Here is a 13,262-nt window from a genome sequence, read left to right as displayed (position 1 = left end):
AGAAGCCAAAAGAAAAACTGAGCAGCAGCTAAGAGTGGATGTGCATGCAGGCGGTTATACCTGACTCATGGCATGGGGTGAAAAAATAAGAGACCTTTTTTTTTTATTATTTGTACTATTCCAGGGACCATGGCACATAATTTCATGAGAGTATGTGCTCAAACACAAAAAAACAGATTTTAATGGGGTGATGTTGATACATTGCAACAGCAAGGAATTCAAGGCTGAAAATCATGTAGTTCTGTCAGAATCATTACTATTTCATTGTGTAGGGATGCTGTGTGCAGGGTGAGTATTTATTTAATTTCTTAAAGAAAAGAAATACTGCATTATTTAAGAAAAGAAATAAATACTGCAAATGTGCTCTACCAGAGCAGCACCCTAAGGGGTTCCCTAGTTTGCCTTATGCATAAGTTTAGTCATGCTTGTAACAGTCAATGTTCAAATTTCACACTGCTTTAGTGGTAGATGGTTTCTGTGCATGTACAAAACCATAATCACAGCTTTCCAGAGCTCAGAATCTCCTCATCTGTCTGTGATGGGGATTAGCTAAGCCTCTCTCATTAGGGGAAGCCCAACTCTTGTCACAGAAAGACGGTTGTTCAGGATTTTAGTGCTAAGTAGGAAGAACTAAGAAAGACCAGATGCAAAAATTGCCTGAAACTAACTAATTCACAGCTAGAACCCACAGAGACAAATAACCAAAGCCAACAAATAAAACAATAAGGCCGAATACCATCAAACTATATACAAAATAAGGGGGTGATGGATGGGTGCTACCATTGAGGCAGTGTGAAATTCAAACATATACTTTTAAAGGTATGACTTATACAACTGTATTATGTTCATTGTTCACAGTACCTCACTAGCATATGGCAGAATCTCAAAAGCTTACCCTACCTGGCAAGAGGAAGGTTAAGGATCCAAGAGCTTCTAGAGAATGGGCCTCACAAAGCCTGCTCTGGTACCAAAGAAAAAATCCAGTTTATAGTGATTTTGTAAAAGTATGAAAAGAAGACCAGAATGCTTCCAGAGTCTAGCCATTAACCAATATGCCAATGAAGAAGATAAGACTCAGGCAGAATGCACCTTGACCTTGTCTGTAATAGATTTACCATTATGGGATAAAAAAATAGCTAAGGAGAACCAATGAACAATCATTTGTTAGAGACAGGTTGACCTTTCTTAGCCCTAAAACAGGAAATAAACAGCTGCACAGCTTTCCTGAAGGGCTAAGATAAGTCCAGGTAGTACATGAGCTGCCTGCGCACATACAATGCATACAAAATCTCCTCTGCCATGTTTTTAGGTTCTATAAATATGGCTTGATTCAGAGTACATTCAGAAACAACGTTTGGCATGAAAGATGGATTAGTGAGTAGAACAGCCCTGTCCTTCTGGAAAATCAGATATGGCTGGCCTACATGAGAGTTTAAAGCAATAAGCAAAGTTTTCCAAGCGATGAACCTCAAATCAGCTTGAAGGGCAAGTTCCAAAGGAGATAAGGTCAATTTTTCAACAGCAAAACTGAAAACCCAAGGAGGAGGAATTTGTTTTTCAGAGGGTCTCAAGTGCAACACTCCTTTCATAAACTGTTTGATACAAAAAAAGAGTAGGTGGGGATCCATTGGGAGACAAGCTAAGATGGCCACAAGATGCACTTCAATAGATGCATAATGTAAGTCATCATTGAGGAGCTCACACAAATATTTCAAAACCAGATGGGTGGACACCATTCTGAGCACTTTGTCATCAGTACTACCATGAAAACCTCTTCCACATATAAATAAAATATTCTAGTTATAGGTTTTCTTGCTTCCTTCAACACTTGCTGCACATCCTCATGAAACAGGTGCCTAAAAGGTACCAAGATAGAATCTACCAGGTGACAGTAGCAATTGCTAGGGGTACAACAGTTGCCTCTGACACTGTGTGAGCAGACACAGATTGTGAGGAAGTGTGCTCCAATTGCTCTTTGCCAATTCCATTATAACAGAGAATCAACCTTGTCAGGGCTAAAGTGGAGACACCACAATGATCTTTTGAATTTTTTTCTGAATCTTCAGCAATACCTTGGTTATCAGTGGAAACAGTAGACACCCATAGGGAATGAGAATGTTTCTGTCCTCCAAGCATGACTGCAAGTATGTCTTGAACACAATTTTTATGTTTTGAAATGAGGCGAACAGAACTATTTTAAAGTGTTCTCCACATCTGGACAAAATCCAGACAGACCTCTGTGCTGAGTTTCCCCTAGTGAGGGTCCATCCAGGATCATCTTAGTCTGTCTGCCACTATGCCCTGCACTTACAAGGTATATGATGCAAGAAGCATCAGAAAATGCTGTAAAACTAGTTTGCAGGCCCTCACTGCCAACCGATAAAGAGGGTATGACCTTGTACTCCCTTATTTGTTCAGGTACCACACGACTATGTTATTATCTGTGACCAATAAATGGGACCTTGAGATTATAAGAGGTACAGAACTTTTAAGTTCTGAACCACTGCTAACATTTCTTTTAAGTTTATATGCTTTGTAATCACTTAAGTACCCCATCCACCTTGCACTTGAGCTCCCATTTCCATTACTCCCCATTCAAAATCTGATAAGTCTGTCCAGACTGACTATACTTGGGTCTGAAGGGAGAAGGGTAGGTCTGGTTTGAAATACATCTGATCATTCTACCACTGCAACTCTGGTTTCACAAAATCCAGCACTGGTACCTGGAGTTCTAAGGGATGTAGGCGCTGGTTCCAACACTTTCTTAAGAATCAATGAATCTTTCTCATGTGGAGTCTGGCTAGTAGCTTCATGAGGATCATTGATGCCATGAAGCCTAGAAATTTTAGAAACTCTCTCATGGAGGTAGCTTCTCGAAGAGAGAAATCCCTGAAAATGTTCTGAAAGTCAGTCTTGTTTAAAGGTCACATACACAGGAAAACAATTTTTGTAAGGATATGAGACTAGACATTTGTAGGATCAACTTGAAACTGGTAGCAAATGGAATGTGATGATAAGCAATATACAGATGTAAAGTCACCATGAGATAGTGATCCAAAAGAAGAAGGGTAGGATTATCTTTTCATGAGCATTTTGAATTTGGGTGCTTCCCAGAAGGTAGTTAGGTACGAGAAAACTAACACTGGTTTCCACTATAGCACCTTTTTGGAGACCAAAAGATTATGGTTAAATAATTTCCTTTTTGTGGTGCAGGAACTGGTTCTATGATCCCCGCTTACAACTTATGAAGGAGTACCAGAGAGAACAGATATGTTTGGTCTGGCAAATGTTGGAGGGGGGGGGGGGTCTCTGATGGGATGATGATTTTCTGTCCACAAGAGTATCCTCATTGAATTATAATTAGCACTCACTTGTCTGAAGCTGCTTTTGGCCATTCTGCTGGGTTGAGCAAAAGCCTTAGGGAGGATGGACAAGAGGAAGGGGCAGGATGCCATGAGTCTTGGCATAGTCATTCTTTATCAGGAGAATTATCTATTTTTTGGGAAATTATGTGGTTTGTAAGCATTATTCTCCTGTCATTTTCTCCTGGTACCTTGATTCTTGTTAAGCTATTTTTTTGTTTGTTCTACCCTTTGAAGTTGAACGCCTTGTTATGGAAGAAACTGAAAATATGAAAAATTCTAGATATGTCGCACATCAATTTACCTTTGTCATCCCATTGTTTGTGAATCTGGGTATCCGCATGATCAAACAAAAATTCAGAACATACATGAAAATTCAAAATCTCATTTTTTTAAATCTTCAGAAAAATTCAGATTATATAACCAAACATATCACCTCAATACTACAGAAGTGGCTGTATTTCTAAAAAAAAAAATGGCAGTCCCTTTCAAGACACTCCTCAAAGCATATTTTGAAATCTGAGTCACATTAAAAACACTCAGTCACATAACACTTCTGTTCAGCAGGCAAAGATACAGTAAAGTCATCTAAACTCTAAGCACACTGCAAACTACATTTCCACATGAAGTCCTGATAATTTAAAATTCTGAAGACTAAATTACTCGAATAAGCTTTCTTCCCTGAAATTTTAAACCCCTGGCAATTTTATCTGGCAGTGTAGCGTTACAAAAAGCCAAGGCTCTCTTATTAGAGTTGGCAGCTGGAGAAACCTCAGCTGGGTCAGCTGACAATGGAGCAAAAACAGCTGCAATGTTGGAGTACACCTTGTATTTCCTCATAGCCTTTTATAGGAACAGGTCAAAAAGGTTTTACATGCAGTTTTACAGACATCTTCTATGGCCAGTATGAGAGGTGAAACAGACAAAAACATTTGAAATGTCATCCTCAATGACTAAACATCTGAAGCCATCCGTGGCAATACAAACAAACTCAGTATCATTTTGCACTTGCAATGCTTATTCTTATTATACTCATTATACTGTGAATGTTCATTGTGCTATTTATTGCTTTTCTGCATTTCTTTTTTAAGTTTTAAACTTGCTTTTAAAACTGCTGCACTAAAATGCACTGTATCTAGTGATTTGTTAGTTAGTTTCAGGCATCTGTTTGTGGTTCCTTAAAACTTGGGCTCAAAACCAGTCATTTTACATCAAGATGGTCAAAGTCTGCACTCTTGTGGCAGAAGAGGGCTGATTTCTCCTATCTGAGTTGGGAATTGCTGGCAAAAAGATCACTGAGTGCTTACCCAATTGGTCTTAGGGCATAGTGTAAAACTTGTTATTTTCTGAGCCTATATAAGCCTCACATTTGCACAAAGGTACTATTGTGCAGCCTCAGTTAGTGGAACCTTGTATATGTGCAATTACAAGAAGCTGAAATTTCCCTATGGAAACCACCTCGGAACCTTACCTTAATCCCATATTACTCATGGGACAACTAGCTTGCATAGTGACCAGCACTTACACATTTAGTTAGGACTATTTAGGTCTACCTTACCTTATCACAGCACCCAGGAATATCACTGCTCAGACAGCATCTGGTTTGGGTACTGAGCAGCATTTCTGGTTATGTTAGCTGCAAATTACATTAACAAACACCCACCCCTCATCCGGTTACAAACACTCTCCTCTCCTATCCTTTGCAAGTACACTTTAGGACTTGCAACCATGAATGAGTACTTTCCTGCCATCAATGTATCTAACTTGACAGACATGGGTATCCTGAGGCAATGTAGCAATTGCCTTATGTACACTGATAACCACTTAATTCTTGAACAAACAAATACAGTATGTGAGAGATGTAGGAACATGTTGTAACTGGAGGCTAGACTCTCACAGACAGACACAAAGAGCAACAAACAGGTTGTCAGTGACTCACAGACATACCACTCACAACAACCACAAAGGACCACACACATAGACTTACATATGCAGAGGTGCTGATATGTAACTTACCCAAACCCCAAAAGCCCTTCAGGTGCAGTCCTCAAAAAGTCCGCATGTACACAAACAAGAACATTCCCATCACAGCATGTAAAACCACATTTCATTGTGTCTCAACTACCAAGTTCATAAGGCAAAACACTCCACAACCCAATATTCTGATCATAAGTGAATCCGTTGTGAGACACACTGATGTCCCTCTTACCAGGCTGGATAAGGAGAAGATTACATTTAGCGGCCTGTCAGGGGCCAGAAACTGTCAATCATGCAAGCACTTTTACCCTGACGTACCAGTATGACTCAGTCATAGTCCATGTGGGTGTGAATGACCTGAGACATACCTCCCTGAACTATATAAAGTTAGATGTGACTGACCTTTCAGAATATGTGTTATAGGCAGGTATGAGCCTAACATTGAGCAGCATTCCACCATCTCCAAGGATGATACCACAATACCAAAAGAAAATGATCAACTTTAACAACTGGCTTAGCTACTGGTGTCATTCCAAAGGGGTCCAATACTTCTCAGCCTAGGCAAACATGGTCAACAGATCACGCTGCTTTGACAGGGATACTTTTCACCTGTCACCTGTAGGCTTGGCTTTCAGATATTGGCCACAATATTATCCACCCCTATAGTGCCTTTTTGAGGCACTGCCAAACAGACAAACCTTCCAATATAACAAAAGCTACTCAGGACACGGTAAAGGTGTTACTCTTCAGTGCTTGGAGTGTCAACAAGAAATTGCACTCCCTTGAAGGTGTCCTCACCCTGGAGAACACTGATGTCTGTGCAGTTATTGACACATGGTTCAAAGCTATGGAAAGCACTCTAGCAGTGCATGGCTGTAATGCCTGTCATATGTTGTGATTAGCCACTGAACATGAAAGAAAGAGCAAAAGGTGGAGATGTATGTATCTACATAATGGATAAGCATACTTTAAGGTTGGTCAAACAATATGGCATGCTTGAGCTACTCCATGTCCAACTAACTATGGGAAAATCTAGTACCTTATTATTGCTAGCTACAGGCCCTCACCATGAACCAGGAAACCCATACATCATACCTGAAGTTACTAGAATCACCCACCATCCAGCCTAATACCATACTCATGGGTGATTTTGACCACACCTCCATTAATTGGGAGGCATGAATGAATGGGAACACACAGGCCCAAAGATTTCTTGTTCTTTTTCTTAACTTCAAATGCCCTGGAGCACTTCCACTAGCTGAGCAAATTTCCTAGATCTGCTACTCACAAATATAGGAGAGTTCTGCACTCCCAACCCCAAATGTGATGTCCTCACTGGTAAGATCAGATCACAATGCAGTGTCTGTGGAAATAAAAGTAAAACTAACCCCCCCTCATCTACCACCAAAACCTTTAAGAACTTTTGTAATGCAAACTACCTCCTATTAAGTGATGGCACAGCGAGTGTCCAAGCACCTCCAAATCCAGAAAACACAGAAGCCTATGCAGAGGCATACACAAAAGACATGTGCAGCAATATAAAAAGCTGCAGAGAAATGGAAGTACCAGATAAAATAAACCCAGATAAACTGCAAAAATAGGCCACCCTGGTATTAACAGGTTGCACAAAAAAAAGAAAGAAATGTCTCGAGAAGTAAGACGGAGCATGCAAAACAGAGCAATAAGTCCCTCATTAGTATAAACAAGTGAATCAGGGAACTAGTCAAATCTCTGAAAGCAGACTTTTAGGTAAAACTAGCCTCCAAAGATAAGGATAAACATAAGGCATTTTTCAGTTATGTCTGCAATCTTAGGGGCAGCACCAAACAATGTGCAGAATTATTTATGGATGGTGTCACCGATACTCAGGCAGAAGATATAGCATATCTGCTGGGTGATAAATTCAGCTCAAATTTCACCACCCCATCACCCCCAGTTCTCCCCCCAAAAATACCATCCATCATGCCCCTGCCAATTGTCACCAAGGAATAGGTAGCCACTGTGCTCTCTGAAGCTATAAAAAAGAAGTTATGTACCTACCATAACGTCCCATGTTTGTTGTCCTTCATCTCACCTTCCTTCTTGCTGGTTGGGTTCGGAGCCGATCCATGGCTCCATCTCAGCCGATTTACTAAAGCTCAAGAGCTTATACTGGGTCGAAGCTAACCCCTATCCCAACATGCCTAGCGGTAGCTACCCAGATCTCGTTTGTAATAGCCCATACTAGAAAAATCATAGTAAATGCAAATTTTACTAAGCTCTTACACATTTAAGGTTAGGAAGGAAAGAGGAAAGACAAGGCATGTTAACTAAACTGGTATGTCAACAGGAAACTCAACCAGTGTAACCAATGAAGGAATTCCTCTCGATCCTTCAGGAAGGAGGGGGGAACGCAAGAAGGAAGGCAAGATGAAGGACAACAAACATGGAATGTTATGGTAGGTACATAACTTCTTTATGTTATGTTATCCCATCTCGCCTTCCTTCTTGCTGGTTGGGACCATGTCCCCAGCACCTGGTTCTTGAGTGGCTCACTAGAACAAACTCTTCAGGACCATGGAACCAAAGGATATGCTGTTCTGGGAGACCACATCCACTTTGTAATGAGTGATAAAGGTATGAGGATTTGTCCATGTTGCTGCTGCACAGATTTAATCTAAGGGCAATTTGGCTTGGAAGGCAACAGAGGTAGCTAAGGCTCTGGTAGAGAGTCCTCTGGCCCACCGTGGAAGCTTCTTTTTATGCAAATCATATAAACAACTGTTTGTGTCTGACAACCACTTTGATAAGGTCACTTTTGAAAAGTGGAGAACCTTGTTTATTGTCAGCAAAGGATACAAACAATTGATCTGATTTTCTAAGGTCTTTGGTCCTATGTAAATAAAAATGTAATTGTCTATGAACATTCAATTGGTGGAATCTATACTCTACCTTGTTTCCATAATTGGGGAAGAATACAGGAAGCTCAATGGACTGATTTAAATTATACTCTGAACATACCTTTGGTAAGAAGGAAGGACTGGTTCTAAGAGAGACTCTATCTTTGTGAAAAATGAGATACGGTGGGCAAATAGATAAAGTGTGTAATTCAGAAACCTGTCTAGCTGAGGTGATGGCAACCAAGAAAAAGGTTTCCCAAGATAGAAATTTCAGTGGGCAAGATGCTGCTGGTTCAAAAGGTGGAAGAACCAAGTTTAGGTCCCAGGGGGGTTCTTACGGGGGGCCGTAAAAGAGTTGTATTTCATAAGAATGCTCTGCACAACTTATGGGACATGATGTCAGAGTCCAACTCTCCTACATAAAAATTGGAGATGGCAGCTAGTTGGACCCTAATAGTAGCTGCAGCTGCCCCTCTTTCAAAGGTTTCAGCCAGGAAATCAAGAATCTTTGCTAGTGTAAATCTTCCTGGTAGTGGGCTTGTGAGAGGACACTAAGATGTGTTGTACTGCCGGGGAAATGTTGGGGAGCCTGGCTAAGACTGTAAGTGGAGAAACCAAGCAGTCAGCTTGAGAGTTTGGAGGGAAGGATGGAGCTTGCCCGACTGATGCATCATGATGTCCGGAACTGGGTCCAGTATCTAAGGCTCCCCTTGAAGATGATGGCGGAGAAATGGAAACCATATCTGATGAGGCCAGTAAGGAGCAATGAGGATGAGTGTGCAACCCAGTGACTTTGCTTTCTGAAGTACCTTTGGGATTAGAGGGAAAGGAGGAAAGGCATAACGAAGTCTTGGAGGCCAATTGTGAACAAGTGCATCCCTGGGTGACTGTCCTGGATGGGGGACTAGGGCAAAGTAGCTGCTGCATTTGTTGTTGTTGCGGGGAGTGGCAAAAAGATCACAGCATGGCTGGCCCCATTTGCAAAAAATCAAATCTGCAACTTCTTGCTTCAGGGACCACTCATGAGGCATGAGGATACCCCTGCTGAGCCTGTCCGCTATCACGTTGGATTTCCTGGGAATGTGCATTGCAATTAGAAAATGTCAGGAAGACATCGCCCATTGCCATACTCGAAGGACCTCCCAACATAAGGGGTAAGATCTGGTCCCGCCTTGCTTGTTGATGTACCATACCACTGACATATTGTCTGTCTGAATTGCAATATTCCTGGTAGGTAGTCTTGAAGTGCTTGCAATGCCAGAAGCACCGCTCTCATCTCTAGAACATTAATGTGCAAATGGTACTCATGAGGTTACCACATTCCTTGTCCAGTCTGTCCCAGAAAATGCCCCCCCCCCACTCTATCTGGGAGGTGTCTGTGGTCACTGTGGTTACTGGATGAGGGTCTAGAAAGGGTCTGCCCAGAGTCACCTGGGGGGAGACAAGCCACCATATTAAGTCCTTTTTGCAAAATTCCGTGATCAAGATCATGTGTGACACTGGTAAATCCTAGAAATACCACTGAGTGAAAAGAAGCCACTGCAGAATCTTCATGTGGAAGCGAGCCATAGGAACTAGAGTAATTGCTGCAGCCATTGAGCCCAAGACTTGCAATAGTTCTCTTGCCTGAACTCTTGTCTTTTTTATGAGAAACAAAACTTGCTGACAAATGGTTGACACCCTGTCTTAAGATAGCTTTGCTATCATGTGACTTGTATCCAAGTCTGACCCTATAAAGGTAATAGACTGAAAAGGCAACAAGGCAGACTTTTCGTAGTTTGTTGTGATGCCTAGCTGGGAACAAGTTTGAATTGTGTAGTCCCATGCTTTGATTAGGTGATGCTTGGTGGTGGCAGTGAGGAGCCAGTCATCCAGATATGGTAACACCTGGAATCCTAGATGCCTCAGGTGAGCCGTGACCACTGCCATACATGAACACCCTGGGTCTGTGCTGAGACCAAAGGGCAGAGCTGTGAACTGATAATAATGACTGGATCCCAGCCAGAAGCATAAGAATCTTCTGGATTACCTGTCTATTTTTATGTGGTAGTATGCATCCTGGAGATCGATGGAGCACATCCAATTGTCCTGACCAAAGAAGGGAAGACTGGACTGCAGTGTTACCATCTGGAACTTCTTTTTTACAGATTTGTTTAGCTTGCTGAGATCCAAAACGGGTCTCCAATTCCCTGTCTTTTTTGGAACTAAAAAGAACCTTGAGTAAGTTCCAGATTCGATTTGGTCTGCGGGGACTTCTTGGATGGCTCTTTTTTCCAGCAATATTTGTACCTCTAGGATTGCATGATCCTGAAGACTGGGTAGAATATCTAGGACATATTTTTTTTCTCTTGAGGGGGGTAAGTGGGAAAATGGAATTTTGTAACCCCTGGATATTATTGATAGTTCCCATGCTTCTTTCGTGATAGTTTGCCAGGTTGCTGGGTACAATGGTGGTCTGCCCCCGACTGACTCCATAGGCAGACAGTTGGGCCTCCCTTCAGGAGTGCTGGAAGGGCCTAGCAGAGAACATATCACTGTTACCTTGCAGTTGCGGACCACCTCTGTCGCGAGGCCGGCGCCTTCCAATGTTGTTTTCCCCCTCTGCCCCTGGGGGAAAAATTTCCACGTGTGTCAGGAGAAGCTCCCTGGGATTTTCAAAACCACATCTTTCCACTCTTCTGACCTTTAGAATAGAGTCTAGATGGAGTGGAAAAATGGTCTCTTATGGCAGAGAGTCTTGCCATCCTATTCACACCTGGTGAGAGTCTCTTTTACCTGAGGCCCAAACAAGGCCGAGTCATCAAAGGGGTATTGGTAAAGGAAGACTTGAAAGGTTCCGCAAACTGACAAAGGTGCACCCAGGAGTGTCGCCACAAAGCAACTTCGGTACCTGCTGCCTTATTTTCTCCATCTGCCACATAAGAAATAAGCCCCATGGAGGAGTTAACCACTGAAGTCAAGGTTGCAAGCTGGGAAGCCACCCTGTTCGCAACTCCCTCAGCTGTAGGATCCTGCAGGGTATTTCCTAACTCTTTTAGGAGATCCCTCTGAAGTCCTGTGAAGTGTGCCAAGTAATTCAGCAACCTGTGGGTAAAGGTCACTGAAGAGAACATATGCTTCCCATACCTGTCCATCGTATGGGACTCCTTGTTCGATGGATGGACATATGAAGAAGTTTCCACAAGTTCCTTCTTAGTGGCTGCTGCTACCACCATGGCATCAACAGGAATCCCTTTGGAAAGGAAAGATTTGTCCTCAGGTGCAGTTATAAATTTTTTTTGGTCTCCTTGGAACTGGTTTTATGGTCTCTGGAGTGCTCCACACCTTTTGACTCACTACAGACAAAAGTGGGTCAAAAGGCGAAGACACCCAAGTGATGGAGGGTTGGGAACCAAATGCGTCCAGGTAGACAGACTCATCCTCAGAAGGGGCTAGGGACTTCCAGCCACCCCTCTGTCTAAGGATTTCCAAGATGTCCAAAAAAGAGACATCCTCAGAGGGAGACTGTGGGGACACTTCCAATTCATCCAAGTCTGTGTCTGAAGTGACGGACTCAGGGGAGTCCAGATGCTTCCTCTTACATTTTTTCTTGCACGAGACCTCCTCTGAGTGTTCAGGGGAGGTTTTAGAAGAAGTGGGGTTGCCCAATGTGGCATCCTGGGACATAGGTTCCCTACGCTTGGAGGCAGGAGAAGGGTCAAAGGCAGGCACAGGCACCGAGGGAGAGGGAGCCAATGGAGGCAAGGGTGGAGCAGTCTCAGGAGACAGCACTCTCCTTATCACCTTGAAGGTGCCACGGTCCCAATTCAAAGGAGCCTCTGGCTCTGAAGAGCCCAGAGATCTCTTGCGAACCAAGCGTGATGGCTCCAAGGCTGATGTGGGAGCTGAGCTCACCTGCGCCGAAGCTCCGAGAGGGAGACCGGGGTTGGACAAGGGTCTGATGCCACTTCCCCCTTCGAAGCCAGCAAGAGAGCTTTGGTGCCCAGATCCCTCGATGGACTGAGACATCGAGGAGATCAGAGTGGGTGTCGGAACTGATAAAGGAAAAGTAACCGGAGCCGACGGTTCCACCACCACAACCTCCATGCACTCTGGCTCCGAGCTCAAGAGTGTCGGTGGAGGAACCAGTGGAGAAGCTGGATGGGCCAAAGGAGCCAATTCCTTATGGGCTGGGCTCGACAGTAATTTGGCAAGTGCCTGTGACTTGAGGGACCTATTGACCACTCTATCCACACCATGATCCAAAAGACTGGAGGACCAATAGGAGTGAGAAGAGGACTAGTGACTGCCAGCTCCAGAATGCAGGGAAGGAGATTGTGGAGCAGAGTGTACTGGCTCCAAAGAAGGAGCCATGATTCTTTTATGGGTCTGGACTGGCTCCGAGGATACTGATGGAGCCGCCGGAGGCTTAGCTTTGTCGGAGCCAACACTGGGAACAGACAGAGCAGAAGGTTTGATAGTGGATTTAGATTGGTCCAAACTCTAAGCTGATCTTTTGGACAATTTAGCTGGCTGAGGACCCCGAGATGAAGAATCTTGAGGGTTCTTCAAAAGGCCATGTAAAATTAGCTTGTTCTTTCTCTCCTGCAGGACTCTGGAACTGAAAGCATGACAGATAGAGCATGAGTCCTGCAGGTGAACAGCCCCTAAACAGTATACAAAACTTGTGTGTCCATCTGTAAGGGACATTTTTTGGCAACACAAGTCGCATTTTTTGAACCCAGAGGGTGCCGACTCTTTGGACGTTGTGGTTAGACAAAAAAATACAATAGCGAAAAGCAAGGCTGTAACAGCTAGCAACACAAGAAAGACAAGCACATTATACTATGTAGTTGTTATAATCAATAATTATAAATATAAGAAAGTATATTCTGCATGTCTAATGATTCATTATTTGTATAGATATGATTTATGAAACACTGAAGGAAAATATTATATATTATATATTTTAACATGTGTTTTATACATCTCTAGAACCGAATGTAATATAGGATATAAAGAGTTATATTTGCAGGAAGCGTCTTCTTTATATGAAGTATAGCTT

The sequence above is a fragment of the Protopterus annectens genome, chromosome 9.part0 (assembly GCF_019279795.1).
Source record: "Protopterus annectens isolate FY-2018-M chromosome 9.part0, PAN1.0, whole genome shotgun sequence".
NCBI classification, from domain to species: domain Eukaryota; kingdom Metazoa; phylum Chordata; order Ceratodontiformes; family Protopteridae; genus Protopterus; species Protopterus annectens.
The sequence above is the reverse complement of the archived record's forward strand: the minus strand, read 5'-3'. Positions refer to the sequence as shown.